The sequence below is a fragment of the Syngnathus acus genome, chromosome 20 (genome assembly GCF_901709675.1).
Source record: "Syngnathus acus chromosome 20, fSynAcu1.2, whole genome shotgun sequence".
Lineage (NCBI taxonomy): Eukaryota > Metazoa > Chordata > Actinopteri > Syngnathiformes > Syngnathidae > Syngnathus > Syngnathus acus.
Genome location: NC_051104.1, coordinates 738,552 through 754,834, shown reverse-complemented (window position 1 = coordinate 754,834; position 16,283 = coordinate 738,552).

Genomic DNA, 16,283 nt, shown 5'->3' with positions numbered 1-16,283 from the left:
AAATGGTTGGGAAAACAATACACTCGTTTTCAAGACATTTTGGCCTCACACGAAGATCATCTGAGAGCGAGCGGCGTGATTTCAAAGAGCCAAAAAAGCAACCAGGCGCTAATTTGTGTGTTTACTCAACTTGGGGTCAGCGTCATCAGGTGCATCCGACACCTCGACTTGAAAACGTGGCGCGCACTTTGGCTTGGTGTTTTTTTAGCCCAGGGAGAGCAGCAACAGTGTGGAACAGGCCTGCTTTTAAGTGCGGGTCAAACTTTGACCAGGCCTGTTGGCAGCAGTCATCCGATCGTTCTCGAGGTGCCTTCCGAGGTGCCTCCCGAGGTGCCTTCCGAGGTGCCTCCCGAGGTGCCTCTGGTCTGGAACCTGTTTGAACCTGCTGGGAGAGCTTCACCTTGGCTACATTGTTCTGGACACTGCAAAAGGGGATGGCGGGACAGGATGCTCAAGTGAACAGGGGGCGAGGCATATCTAGCAACGGTTACTGTACGGTCACAAAGATACGTTCCATATGTCTATAAAATCATTTTAATACAAATCAAGGAAGACTAGATTCATCCTAGCTTCCTTCTTTAGCAGCTGTGAATCACGACTACAAATTTAATGTTACGCATTGAGTCACTTGTTGAAAATAGTCGACTTCTTGAGAAACCAACAACTTTGATGTTGTCTACCCAACAAAGAGTGAACAATGACAGGGATTATTTTTATTGAGTGCTAACTGTTTTTAAGGTTTGGTATTTGTGCCTCGAATAGGTTCAAAACATTTTTGAAATGACTTTGTTGGAGCACAGACCAACAGTGTTTCCCAATGTTTTTGTTTTTCATCAATTCAAATAACATTTAAAAATGCCCCGCCTCAAAAATGCATGCCGAAAATGTCAACAGATAGCACTGTATTTTTTATTTTTGTTTGAATTTTTTATTTCCGTGTTTGAGCGTTTGTCCCACGGCAGAAATGATGTCGATGACTGTTTTTTCCCACCAACCTCGGCTGCACATGCAAACTTTCATGGAAGCAATTTCTTTTGTTAGTGAGTCCAAGCAGCTGTTGTGTGGCGCCCGCCGTCCATTAACCAACATGTCAGTTCAGCCCAGATTCCGATCATACTTTTTATTTTATTTTTTGGTGGGATTTGACGTCATTGTTCCGTCTGGCCCGGCGTGTTCCCTTCCCTTCCCTCCTGGTTCCATGTTGTGGTTTTCCGTGTTGTTTGTGCCTGTGGAAGACATGTTGGCTCAGAGCGGGATGAGTGCTCATCCATCTCCAGCTAACAGCCACCAGTCCGGGCCCCACACTGGAGCCCCGGAGAGCGGAAGCGATCGCTCACAGCACAGGAGCACCGGGGGGTCGTAGCCATTTAACCCATCCAGGCCCAGTCTACTTTTCTTTGCGAGCTCACGCAATCGTGGTGCTCTTTGTGTGTCAGTCGTATGCTTCTGTCATTATCTGCACATCTGCGTGTATTCAATCATTAGCGTGACTTTCCGTAGATATATCCGTCACTTTCTTTCTGCCCCCCATGCTTTTATGCTATGTTTTGATAGCATAAAAGCAGAAAGCCGTTTTTAGCAAAATGGCTGTTATTACAAATTCATGTTTTACTTTTGTATTTAAGTACCTTTCCGAGTCTGCAGTTTTTTTTACGCAAGTATCTATACTTATTCTCAAATACAGAGTGTGACGACTTGCGCCACCTCTGAGGGATGCCAGAACTCACGCCACCTGTATAAACTTCGGCCAGCATGTAGAATATTTATGCAGAGGTTTAGCGTTAGCAACAGTTCTGAGGATTGGGATTCTAGGTATAGGTTCAGTCCAGGTGACGCCAAGGTGAAAAGATCCATCAAGGAGGTAATGGTTGACCATGCACCATTACAGAGAAAAGAACAGGCGGCGGGGAAATGAGCGGTCTTGAATACATATGAAAGCTGAATGGGTAGTTAGGTCAAGAAATGAACGAAAATGGAGTCAATCGCAGCGCGGGTACGATGACTTTTAAACAATCAAATTGACGACCCTTGTCTGTTTGGGGTAAAGTGTGGACGTCGTGAGCCATGACCAAAAAGCTATTGGTGACTAATGTCAAGCGAGCGCTTCGTCTTTGACCCCCGCGGCTGGGAATGGAAAAGCGGAGCAAATGGAGGAAACATTTGAGAATATGAATTACAGTGGGGAGACGACATGCGGGACCTTTTTCCAAATAAGTCTCAAAATGACACGCAAATAGCATCTGCTAATGTATTTGGATTCAAAGTGAGATGTTGCTTACTTTTTCTTTGTGGCTGCTTTTTTCACAAATACCGGCAAATGACTTTTCTGGAGAAGACAGATAACCACAGTTACAAATGTAGCTTCAATTAAGGTACAAACGTACCGGCACTTTAAACCTTTGCAATATTTACCATCGTAAATCCTTACATGTGGTCAACACCGAGTTGAGCTGAGTGGCAAAATGGAAAAAAAGGCTTTTTGCAACCACAATATTTACCATGTAGGCTAATGGTTAGCCTAGCTTCTTTTAATGACTTGACTTAACAGATGGATGCGGCCTGAGTCGACATTTTTCAATTTGGCGTAAATAAAAGCACAAACAAACGGAGGGCTGGAGAAAATAAAAATGCACACAAACACATAAACACAAGCCGGAGAAATGAAAATGACCTTGAGGAGCGGATAGCTCATTAAAAGTGATGCTGGAAGGCTGCAAACAGGCTAATTAGAGAGAGCTCCTGCTCACACTTAGCAGTAGTGCACGAGGTGGGGGGCCGTGTTTGTGTGTGGGTTAAGTGTTGTACGAAAGCTTGTTTTTAGCCCTGTCTCCGCACCAAAGTCTTAAGTCAATTAGCTCACTGGAACAGGCAGGCAAACGCATCCAGTGCAAACACGTGCGTTAAAGCATATGGCCGTCATTTGTCTTGGCTACGGATGGATGGTGACTTAAGTCCATTGAAATGATAGCAATTATGACCCCCGAATGATGTGAGAAGCAACACTGATGACAAGGATATGCAACTGTAAAAAGTGTCTGCCATTTTGGCGACCTTTTACCAACTCAGACAAAAAGCCCAAATTCGCTGTGTTCGCAAACATTGGCCGCTCAGTGAGACATCATCTTAAAACAAAAAATTGAGAGGACTACTCGCTTCTCGTCGCAGGATTGTCCAGATCAGTCACGGCAGTTTCTCTAATTGGCAGCCGACTCCTGGCAAACGTTGTCTTCTAAAGATCTCTAACATGCGAAGTGACTTAGCCAGAATGGGCTAAGCATCAGAGAGTGCTTTGTGATCTCCGAGAACACGTTGTCCTCAGTCAACTCTAATGCTAATTCAAACATGCCAAACACAGATGCCCCCTTCCCTCCTCTCATTGGGCGTCTTCGTCTTTTTGGGCTAACAGAAGGAGACACAATGTGCTGTAGCGGATTGAACAATTTCATGTCTGGCATGTCGTCACGGTAGGGGGAAAAAAACACACACATAAATATGCGCCGGATGCCAAAAGAATGAAGTCACTGCGGCAGAGGAGAAAGCCAAAATGGCTTTTTTCGGGATGTGTGTGTGTCACATACTTGAGCGGCCATATTACCTTCAGAGAGACTTTCCCTCTGCTCCCACAGCGGATCCCAAACTGTGATTTTCTTTTTTGACACGCCATCTCCCACTGCTAATCTGACAATCTCGTTATCATCCCCAGCTCAGTGTCCGTCAATGGACTCTGTCATCTTTTTTCCCCTGGACCTCTTCCTGTGCCCGTTTTTTTTTTTCCTTCTTCTCCACCCTCCCCCTGGCACGGAGTCTGAATGTTGTTTAGGGGAATGGAATGGGAAGTGAGGGAGCGGGGGTTCGCCGATATGAACCTGTGAACATCTGCCCGGGATGGACGGACATTAGAGATCAAGATGAGCTACCGCGGGTTGGGGGCCGGACCACTTGGACCGTTGCAAAGCTTCGCGCTTGTTTCTCTGTGACTGGTTTCCTTTTTTTTTTTTTTTTTTTAAAAAAGAATCCCATAAGCGGATGGGAGAGACATTTTTTTTTTAGAATGAGGAGTGAAGGAAGATCAGGAGGAAGTGGTGGAGTGGGGGGGTGGTAGCGCAGGAGAACAGCATTAGTAGTTCCTGCCAGCTGCCAAATGATGCCCTTGATTGCCTCTCTTCTTGTGCAGAAACAGAAGGTGTGAGGGGTGATTAGGCCTGAGCCTGATCCCTGATGAACAGATGTTAATAACAAAAGCCCGCGTTCATTGTGGTTAATAGCCGAGCGCGCCAGGGCTCGAAAGCTGAGGCTGGAGAAAAAAAAAAAAAAGAATCTGCCTCCATTGCTCTTCTCCTCTCTTCACAGGAGAGAGATAGGCTCGCTCTGCTAATGTTTAGGCTGTACGCTAACGTAATGAGCGTGGTATTTGCAAGAAAAGGTAATGATAATCCGTCACGGGGGCAAGATGGGAAAAAAAAGAAGGGAAGGGGGGGGACAACACCGCAAATGATGGCGGTGCGTTGTGTCGGGGAGATCGAGGAGCTTAGGCTTTGTGCTGTTAACTTTTAGTTGATGATCGGCCGCTGATGATATCAGAGATAAAGGGATGCAAATAAAACGGAGCTGCATGGCTGCTTCGTTTCTGATTAGGCTTTTGTCTGCGGGCTTTAATGACAACAAGTATAATGTGCACTTGAGTCGCCATTCTTTGATGTCGTGTTGCCCAAAATCACTCAATTCTGAGCAAGGTGGCACGGAGAGCTCAGCTAAATCACTCTGCGCTAACAAGCTAAAAATAAAGTTCTACGCTAGCTAACAGAAACCATAAGTGATCCATCTTTCCCATGCTCATTGAGTCTAAATCTGCCTTGACCTTGCTCATATTGTCTCAGTCTGTACCTTGCATCATCGTCATCCTAACTTTGTGAGGCTGCTGAATGTACTACCTGATACTGACACCATTACTTGACAAAACAGGAAGTGGGACGGACTCCTAACTTGCAATCGATTCCCCATTTCTGATCAAGGGAAATTCGTCTCATGCCCATCCCTGGTTAATTTTGGAGCCATTCTTCTAAGCCGATCCATCAGAGAAGCAGAAAATAACACACCCATGCAACTTCCCCTTTAAAATTGAAAGCAGACAATGCTAGTTAAGAGTTGTATTCCCAGCAGTACGCTTGCTCTCCCAGGCATCAAACGCTGCTGTTTAATGTACACTCATGCCTCATCTACCATGTCCTCCATTATATTCCTCTCTCCAGACCTCCGTCTCATGCACACTTTCCCCAGGCCCCATGCTGGCCCCTGCTATTTATTGAATACATCTTTTACTCAGCTACATTTTTCCACCTGAGCTGGCAGCTGCAACTTTTATGGGGATCGGTGCAGAGAGGCACCGGGGCCCCGGTAGTTTTCGAAGCACGCATCATGCTCCAGCGCACGACGGCCATCCAAGGCTCAAATGGAAGACGCGTTCCATTTTTGGGTTGTTGACGTTTGTATTATTTAAGAAGGAGTGATAGCAGCCTCACTTCCCCCTCATGAAAAAATAACAAGTCAATAGAACGCCACCAGCTGTGTGCAACCGGAACAGGGTGGGATCCAAAAGGGGACGTAATCAACCAAGGATAAGCAAAACAATCTATTATTTAAAGACATTTTTGGTGTGATCGAATTTTACATGGTCATAATCTATCAGGAGATAGAAGACATGGGTAATTGTGTCACCTTGGGTGCTCTTGATCTAGCTTGGTCTTGGTCTTGACTCGCACATCACCTTGCTCTTGGTCTCTGTCGCCTTGGTCTTGATCTGCTCCGATTGTCTCAATATTGTTGATTTAGTCTGTATTTGACTCGGTCTCGACTAGTTTAAAGATATTATTCCCGATTTAATCTTGTCTAAATCTACAAACCGGATTCGGTTGAAGTTGGGAAATTGTGTAAAATGTAAATAAAAACAAAATACAATGATTTGAAAATCCTTTTCAACCTATATTCAATTGAATACACTACAAAGACAACATGTTTAATGCTCAAACTCATAAAGTCAATTTATTTTTCAAATAATAATTAACTTAGAATTTCATGGCTGCAACACGTGCAGTCGAAGTTGGGAAAGGGCATGTTTACCCCGCCGTTCCATCACCTTTCCTTTTAATAACACTCAATAAACGTTTTGGAAGGGAGGAGACTAATTCTCTTAGCTTCTCACGTGGAATTCTTTCCCATTCTTGCTTGATGAACCGCTTCAGTTGTTCAACAGTCCGGGGTCTTCCCTGTCGTATTTTACGTTTCATAATGCGCCACACGTTTTCAATGGGAGACAAGTCTGGACTGCAAGCGGGCCAGGGAAGAACCTGGACTCTTTTACTTTGAAGCCACGCTGTTGTAACGTGCAGAATGTGGCTTGGCATTATCTTGCTGAAATAAGCAGTGGCGTCCATGCAAAAGACGTCGCTTGGATGGCAGCATATGTTGCTCCAAAATCTTAATGTACTTTTCAGCATTTATGTTGCCTTCACAGAAATGTAAGTCACCCACGCCATGGGAACTAATGCACCCCCATACCGGATGCTAACTTTTGAACTTTGCGTTGATAACAGTCCGGATGGTCCGCTTCCGCTTTGGTCCGGAGGACACAACGTCCAGTGTTTCCAAAAACAATTTGAAAAGTGGACTCATCAGACCACAAAACACTTTTCCATTTTACATGAGCTCGGGCCCAGAGAACCCGGCGGCGTTTCTGGATGTTGTTCATAAACGGCTTTTGCTTTGCATGGTAGAGTTTTAACCCACACTTACTGATGTAGTGACGAACTGTATTTACTGACAGTGGTTTTCTGAAGTTTTCCTGAGCCCATTTGGTGTTATCCTTTACACACTCATGTTGGTTTTTAAGGCAGTGCCGTCCGAGGGATCGAAGGTCATGGTCATTCAGTGTTGGTTTCCGGCCGTGGCGCTTACGTGCAGTGATTTCACCAGATTTTCTGAACCTTTTGATGATATTATGGACCGTAGATGTTGAAATCCCTAAATTCCTTGCAATTTTGCTTTGAGAAATGTTGTTCTTAAACTGTTCAAGTATTTTCTCACGCAGTTGTGGACAAAGTGGTGAACCTCGCCCCATCCTTGCTTGTGAATGACTGAGTATGTTTGGGGAGGCTCCTTTTATACCCAATCATGGTACCCACCTCTTCCCAATTAGCCTGATCACATGTGGGATGTTCCAAATAGGTGTTTGATGAGCTTTTCTCAGCTTTCTCAGTATTTTTTGCCACCTTTCCCAACTTTTACTGGACGTGTTGCAGCCATGAAATTCTAATCTAATTATTATTTGGCAAAAAACAATTAAGTTTATCAGTTTGAACATTAAATATGTTGTCTTTGTAGTGTATTCAATTGAATATGGGTTGAGAAGGATTTTCAAATCGTTGTATTTTGGTTTTATTTACATTTTACACAATTTCCCAACTTCAACTGAATCCCGTTTGTACTTTGACCTTGACTAAGTGCCTCAATGTGACTTAGCAGTTTTATCAAACATAGTTTTTATAGCATAGATGTAAAAAACACCCTTTGACATTTTACTGTAAATGTATCATCTGAGGTCAAGGCTCTTCTAGTTTAACAAGCTCTACTTTGATGTACAAATCAAAGTGACCAGTGTGTTTTTGTGTCTGTGAGGTGTAACCATGTAATATCAGCCTCGAGGGTCAGAGAGCTACGAGTGTTGACATGCCGTGCAATTCACTCCATTCAAGTGAAGGCCATCTTTGTAGTGATGGCAAAGGCAAAAAAAAAAAAAAAAAAAAAAGGTTTCCAGTCGAACGACACTGAGATTTGTGTAAATAATCAAGGGCTGACCTGTGGGGTTAAACCCTGTAATTGAAGTGATGCTTCAAAGAGACGACTGCCACCTTCTGCAGGCTGCACCATGCCGCGTGGAGCGAGCAATACAGGCGTTGGGGGTGGGGGGGGGGGCTGTTTAGGGGGTCCACTCACATGCAAAAAAAAAAAAAAAAAGATGATGGAGGTAATGGAGTGCCCAGATTGGATGACACTGTTAGAGTGCCCATCTTGGTATACAAGTGCCCCCCCTCATCCCCATCAAAAGCAAATTGACACTCCAAATGAATGAAATGTGAGCATTTTTAAAAATGTTCAACAATACAAAAAAATTAATCAGCAAGGCTCTACAATTCAATTATTTATTGACAGCGACGATCAGCATGTGGCGCATTGTGCTTGACGGACGGCGGTGCAGCCCACCATGAGCAACCTCCCACCCACCCATCCCGCTCGCCCTCTCTCCCCAAACCGGGCCCACTTCCTGCAGCAGGCAGTCGAGAGAAAGGCAGATTGAAGCCCGGCTCACGTGTCGCTACGGGCCTCTTTCCCTCATTAATTTTGCTGATTCCACCAGATGGGAAACAAAATATTAATTTTATTCCGCCCGAGGCGTGCCGTGCCGTCTCTCTGTTTAGGTGTTCTCTCAATCACGATGCTCCCGCACTCGAGAGTGCGGCTGAGGCGAAAAAAGAGCCGCGCCGATCGCGGGGATACGGCGTTTTAAAATTGCCATAAGTGTAATTAATTGTGTGGCAAAATGATGAATTTAGCACAAGTCGGTGCGAGGAGGACAGGACGCCTCTCCGTTTCTTCCCAATGCACGCTCGCTTGGAATTATGCAAATTAATTGACTCCGTCAATGTGGCATAAAATGCTACACTGCATGCTACATTAGTCTGTTCATCCAATAAAACTGCTTTGTACACGCGCCGATCCCGAAGACGAGAGCTCGGGGATGCAATTGGCTCTGGGCTGGGCGCAGATGTGCGAGGCTGCCAAAAGCTTTCGGCCGCCACTCGGCCGCGAGTGTTACATTGGGCGTGATTGCATGAATGATTGCTGTTTGTCAGTTGACCTCGCTGCATTGTTTGGGAATTCTCATCTTTGGTTGCATCAAAGAAGCTTTTGTTATTAAATTCAGGAACCTCCTGCGCTAGCTTGCTTCAGACATCCTGTTGGGATCTTGCTAGTTTATTTTAAGCTAGACAATGAGTAAAGCCTTAATTCCCATCGCATTTCCGGCGGAACCTAATATTGTTGTCCACGTTCCTTTTTTTTTTTCCATTTGAGAGCATCAGCATTCACTGAATTGAAATAAATGCAGACGTGATAAAAAACTGCACGAGAAGCTTTAGAAAAAGTGCCACACCTGCACAGTCGCTAAGCAGCGAGCAGACCGTTTTACCTCTTCTGCCATCCTCCCCCCTCCCCTTTTACCCAAACCACTGCCTCCCCCACCCGTGTGTTCCCCCCCACCCCCACTTTGAAATACATGTGTCAAGGCAAAGTGACAAATAGCACATATTAATTAGGCAGCGGGCCCTGGCGAGAATGCTGTTATTAACGGTGAAAAAAGGGGGTAAGGTTGGATTTAATTGCCTGTGACATCAAAGTCAAGCGAGTGGTATTTCAAGCATCATTTAAAATGTTTGATATGGACGCCATTGTGCTCACATCTAAAAATATAAAAGGAGACAGATGAGAGGGCGCGAGCGGGCGGGAGGAATACCTGAACGCTCGTATCATCTCAGAAAGTAGGCGGTCAATCTCCCCTGACGGACTGCCGTCTTATCTCCAATATATATCCTACAAAACGCCATCGCCTCACCAATGAGACTTTATGCCCCCCCCCTCCTAAAAATATGTATTTTGAAAAAAAGCATATCGAGTGCAGTGGTACATGTTTGTTCCCTACTGGTTGCAGAAACGGCGTGTGCCACAGGACCACTTATTATTCGAGGGCCCCTATCGAGACTGCGGACAGTGCTTTTTTAGCTGGTTGCCATGGCAATGCTATCCTCCTGTCGGGCGTTTTCCTGCTAACCCTGAAATTAGCAGCAAGGTGCGGCGCCACCCCAAACTGTGCTTGCCCCCACCCCGCTCGCGCAAGTGGCTGTCCACAGCAACCCCCACCTAAAAAAAAAAACACGGTTAGAAAGATAAGTGCCTGATGGCAGTCACTATTCCAAACCAGAAGCTTAGCACACAACAAAAAATTGCCGCTCACCCTCTTTTACCCAGCAACCAAACTTCATCCATTTCTGTTTTAATAGCCGCGTTAATGCTAACATTGTCGGCAGTGACGCCCCGCGCGGAAATAAGCAAAGAATGAATCGAATCTGAGAATCGAGCCATTTTCCGAGCACCCGCGCACGCCGTATCACGCACCAGGTGCACTTGCTTGCAAATTAGCAGATCAACAGGGAGGCAAAAATGGCGTCCTGATGACGCCGGGCGCCAGCGTGGCACATCGTTTGGAAAATAGCCTATTATTTTTGTGTGGGCATTAAAAATAATTTACTGTCTTTAAATTCAAAATCCCCTAAAGACACGACAAAGCCCCGGAGTGTGTGTGTTTTGTGTGTCTTTTTTTTTTCTTTTCTTTTCAAAACAAAGACATTGAACTGTACTTGTCATGGGCTTTCCAAATGAGCGCAACCATCCGTGGAGCCAAATAATTAATTATATATAATATTACCAAGGGCAGGGCGGTTCGGTGGCGCACTGGTTAGCACGTCCGCCTCACAGTTAGGAGGGTGCCGGATCGATTCCACCCTCCCTGTGTGGAGTTTGCATGTTCTCCCCGAGCCCGCGTGGGTTTCCTCCGGGCACACTGGTTTCCTCCCACATCCCAAAAACATGCTTGATACACCGATTGAGCACTCTAAATTGCCGCTAGGTGTGAGTGCGAGTGCGGATGGTTGTTCGTCTCTGTGTGCCCTGCGATTGGCTGGCAACCGGTTCAGGGTGTCCCCCACCTACTGCCCGATGACCGCTGGGATAGGCTCCAGCACCCCGTGACCCCCGTGGGGACAAAGCGGTACAGAAAATGGATGGATGGATTACCAAGGGCTGAACAATACGGTCTGAAAACACAAAAAATACGGTTTTAGGCAATTATTGTCCTGCTTTGTTGGAATTTTTTTTTTTTAGCATCTTATCAAAACATCACATGCATACTCTGCTTACACTAACAACATGGCGGCAACAAAGAGGCGCTAGTTTATAATGGCATCGTCGCTATTGTCATCTTAGCCACTTTTCGCAAAGCAGAAATGTTTTTTTCCAGTTTTTAGTTCTGAAAGAGATTTTATTCCCACATCCCGAGCGTTCTGGTTTACGTACAGATTCCGGTTGATGCTGTGGGGTCATGGTCCCTCTTTGGCAAAACTGGAATTGTAATGAGTTGGATTAAGGCCCCCTGTCGGGAGGATGCGGCCCTCATCCTGACCACCTCCTCACTGGGAATCTATCCCGTGCGAAGGACAGGAAGCCAAGTGTCAGGCAGGAACATACTGACGTTAATTAACAACATCTGACACAGATGCTGGGCTTGTAGGCACTCCGAAGGTGGTCCCGTCACTTTCTTTTTTTGGGGCGTAGTTTTTTTTTTCGTTTTTAATAATTTTTTCCTAGCTCCTTGGCGTGTCTGCTTTGCTAGTTCCTGAGGGAAGTGCCGCGGTAATAGAGATTGACATTAACACCTCATGTCTGCCTTAAATATTGTGACAGCGCACATCGACAAAAAGGCACTTTGGCGTCGTCGCCCCCCGAAGAAGAAGTTGACCCGGAAGCCCTCGACTGTGCGACACCTTGGCGAGGGCGCCAATCAGGCCTCTGCCGCCTAAAATAAACATGGCAATTCCTGACGCGTCTGCAAACGTGCTGACATGCGGCCCGCCGTGTGCGAAGCCATTATCGTGCGACGCGAGCAGACAGAAAGAGGGTGATTGCCCGCTGTGGCGAGTGAGCACGTTCTAAGTACGTTCTGAACAAAGTGTAAGGTAAACGGGCTCACTCCACGACACGCTGCCCCATGTGGTGGTTTCCGAAGCAGACTTTTGGCGGCAGAGGGTGCCCAGGATGCCCCACCTGCACCGGCCGCTCCCTCCCCCTCCCTCTCCTAATGACCCTCGTAAATCACATCTTTAAGTGACCACCACGGACTCCCGACCTGTCCGCCGTCCAATTCCAAGGCGACCCGTACCGGCTTCTGGAGCGAGGCCAACGCGTGGAAATTAAAAATTGGATCGTGTGATTCATCTTCTAAATGACCACCTGGCCGGCCCCTCCCCCTCACATTTGTAATGAGCTGCTCATATTGGCACACAGTTGAAGATTTTATTATCAATAACCAACGATTGGCTGATGTTGACATTTTGTTGGGCAGCTGAGCACCTTGCTGCCAAAGGGAAATTGTCCACAATTTGAACAAATCTTGTTTGTGTACGTTTGACTGACTCCTGCCAACTCCCATTTATTCTTCTTCTTCAGACATTGCCAAGGTGTCAGATCAGACTCAGTATCATCCAATATTCAAAATCTAGTAACTCCACTTGGCAGCCGAGCACCTTTTCCCTCGAAATTTAAAAAACGAAACAATTATGGATGCCCACTTTTTAAGTCCCACTCTCCTCCTCATCTCTGATATTGAAGTACAACATTTGAAAGATAAGCTGAATAAGAAGCAACTTCAAGTAGGACGCCGGCTGACATGTTGACAGCCGTAAGTCCGCCGCCATGAAACACCTGCCAATAACGCCTGGAAAGTCCACAGGCAGGAGGAAAGAGGGGAGGGGGTGGGGTGAGGGTGGGGGGCTCTCCAATGCAATGCTGCCGCCCCCTGCTGGTAAGCAGCTTTTGAAGCCTTCCCTCCTCCCCGGCCCTGCCCTGCCATTCAAACACCCCCCAGCTTCCCTACCATCCAATCCCCAACAGTAAAAATCTTTCACCATTTATTTATTTATTATTTATTTATTCATTTTACAAATCCCACTGCTAAATATTCAAATATTTCCTTTCACCTTTAAAAACTTTTTTTTTTAATTCGGAGTTATCTCGATATGAGGGAGGGGGAGTTAATTGCGCACTCACGTTCATCTTAAAAAAAAAAAAAAAAAATTGCCAGAAGGTACATGACTCTAAACTCTATGTCCTCCTCATCAAATTGAATCCAAATAAATTCCATAGTGCTCTCACTAATGGCCGCACTGACCGCAGGAGGCAAGTCTAACAAAATTAGTATGCAAAAGAGATGGCCTATCATGATATCTGAGGATGAATTTGGGGGGAAGGAAGAAAAAAAGAAGACAATGGAATTTGGAGCGTGCAGACGTGTGCAGCCTCCCAATGGAAGCTGCATTGAAAACAACTTAACTCGCGACAGCAGGTGGGATGGGATGCGAGAAGGGAGAAAATGCACCACTCGTGGAAACATCTTTGATATTTAGTTGATTCCGTGGAGCAGCGGAGGACAAAAACAAGTGCTCCTCTCTGTCTCTGTCTCACACGAACACACGCGCGCACACACAACAGCATTATGAATGTGCAGCATACTGAGACAACCTTTTCTCCACTAAAACCAAATTAAGCATATGCGCCTGCGTTACTTTGCACAAGGATCCCTCAAATAATGATCATTCAATGTTTTGTTAGAATTACTAGCTGTAAAGTAATGTATTGGTTCTTTATAAGACTCATTCAAATAATTATATTGCTAAGATTATTTAGACTAAAAGGGCGGAATAAAAATATATAAACATGATCAAGTTTTATTATGTTTTGTTGTTTAAGTTTGGATGAAAAATAATGGAACAATTTACATTAAATCTAAAAACACCTAAGTATGGAATTGAAAAATAAAATTACAATAAAATCTTTCATTTAAATTGCATCTGATTATTTTGACTTTATTTTTACAAATTCGTGATTAACTTCACGATTCAAAAACAAACACGAAGCTGAATTATAAACACGTCATAAATTGTGTGTTGTCCGTTTTGCGGAGTGCGCAATACACAACTTGCGCAAAACGTTTTGCTTTGTAGTTTTTATTGAGTATCAATAATAATAATAATAATAATAATAATACTTTCCATCTAACAGAACGTCATTTATTATTATCATTAATAATGTTAGATGGAAAGTAGTCCCATGCAGCACGACCCGAAGCCTCGCGGGCCTCCGGAGTTCTTCGTCGTCTTCCTCCTCCTCCTCCTGAATGTTAATCGCAGCGTTTCCGTATCATAAACGCTGACATAAATCAACGGCGTACAATATTACGCTCCACTCTTTTAATGTCCCCCTACGTGGTGCGCAGGAGCTGCGGAATAAATCACCTTAGCCGCCCTGCGTGCGCGCTGCGTGTTCACGCTCGTAAGCTTCAGCCTGCAATTTGCACGCCCCCCCCCCCCCCAACTTTTCTGTGCGTGAAAGATGAAGGCCTCATTTAGTCATCAATGGACATTCCATTGACCCCCCCCTCGCTCTTCTTTTATTTTAATTGTTGTTATTATTCAAATGTACTCCGTTTCATCCGTCAACGATGGCACGCGGAGCTTCGTTAGAAATGTCATCAAATGGAAAAGATGCTCGTGGTTATTAAAAAAATATGCTAACGTTCCCACGCGTTAAATTTTTAAAATGACAATCAATAATAAATAATTGTTGTAAACCGTTGTGTGTGTGTGTGTGTGTGTGTGTGTGTGTGTGTGTGTGTGTGTGTGTGCGCGTGTGTGTGTGTGTGTGTGTGTGTGTGCGTGTGTGTGTGTGTGTGTGTGTGTGTGTGTGCGTGTGTGTGTGTGTGTGTGTGTGTGTGTGTGTGTGTGTGTGTGTGTGTGTGTGTGTGTGTGTGTGTGTGACGGTGGTGGTATTTCCACTTAAACATTAAACACTGTGAATGTATTGAATCAAAATCTAATTTTCCGTTTGAGGTTCTATTAGTTGCATGAAAACATATACTTCATTATTTTGTCGTTATAATATAAAAAACAAGATTTGTTTTATCAAATCAAATTAAAGTATTAACAAATCATCTGAATAATACAAATAAATTATTAAATGTTTTGACATCACTGTTTGTCTTTAATATAGACTAACTTGATGTACTCTATTGTACCATGTTGTAATACACACTGTTTCAAACGTGGGCAATCATTTTCCCATACGAGTAATAAATTAATGTAATATTTAAAAATGAATTATTAAATGGTCTGAATGTTTAAGTCAGACCTCTGTAATAAAGAAATATTTTTCCCAATTGGGGGATCATTCCCCTTATAAATTGTTTTAATAAAGAAAACTATTGCAGGTTTTGCCTGAACTGATGAGATTTGCAAACAAAAGTGCCTTTTTAAAAACTTCTATTTAATAAATACCTCTACACCTTTGAGGTAAAATAATTATATTTATTTTATTTGAATATGCCCCATTTCAATTGTGGGCACCCTTTTCCCTATTAGGGCTACAATTTCATTTGTGATAATGAATAGAAATATATGAAAAATATTATTAGTATTTTTATGATTATTAGCATTGGTGTATTTTTTGTCTTTACCTTTCGGCCCAAAGTGGCCCACTGCTTCCTTAAGCCCTACATTATTTCCAATGTTTCTATATTTGTCATTTTGGAGAAAATCTGCCACTCGTGCTTTGGCGTGAAGTAAAGTTCTGAGTGTCCATGCATGCACCTCAGCTTCAGCCTCCTTAAGCCTCCACGAGGGCTTTCATATTTCCCCCGTCCCTCTTGCCAGCCCAGCATGGAGGCCCTGTAATGTGCACGTCTCCGCACGGCCACGCTTCCACTAAATGGGCCACATTTGCACATCTTCCCTCACGTACAATCCCGTTGCTCCGTCGTCCTCATTTTTTTATTTTATTTTAATGCGACTTCATTTCAAGATAATACCTTTCCCCCCACACCGTCCTTCATCATTTATTGCGTGTGTGTGTGTGTGTGTGTGTGTGTGTGTGTGTGCGTGCGTGCGTGCGTGCGTGCGTGCGTGTGTGTGTGTGTGTGTGTGTGTGTATGTGTCTGTGAAAAATTAATGCCTTTAATTTTGCTTGATGGCAACATCAGTGCGGCTCTGTAAATTGCGCTTTAATGAGATTTTGCTACAGGGGATAATCTAAGAGTGGGTGGGGGGGTGAATTAAAAAAAAAACATCTTGCAAACATCTGTAGACCTTCTACGTCGGAGACCCCCGTAAAATCTGCAGGGGTCTCTCCGGGATGAGCGCACAAAATACGTCCGCTTGATCAACACAACTGAATCGTCCCCGCAGTGTTTGAACATCCGCTCGACTAAATCAGGGCGACTTCAATCCGAAACCTAAATGTCGTAAATGTCAGAAGTCAACAAAGATCAAACGCTTGAGAACCAAGGGGCACGCAAGTTGTTGTTGAAAACAAAAACGATGTGGGTGCGCACAGACCCGACAACAACTCTA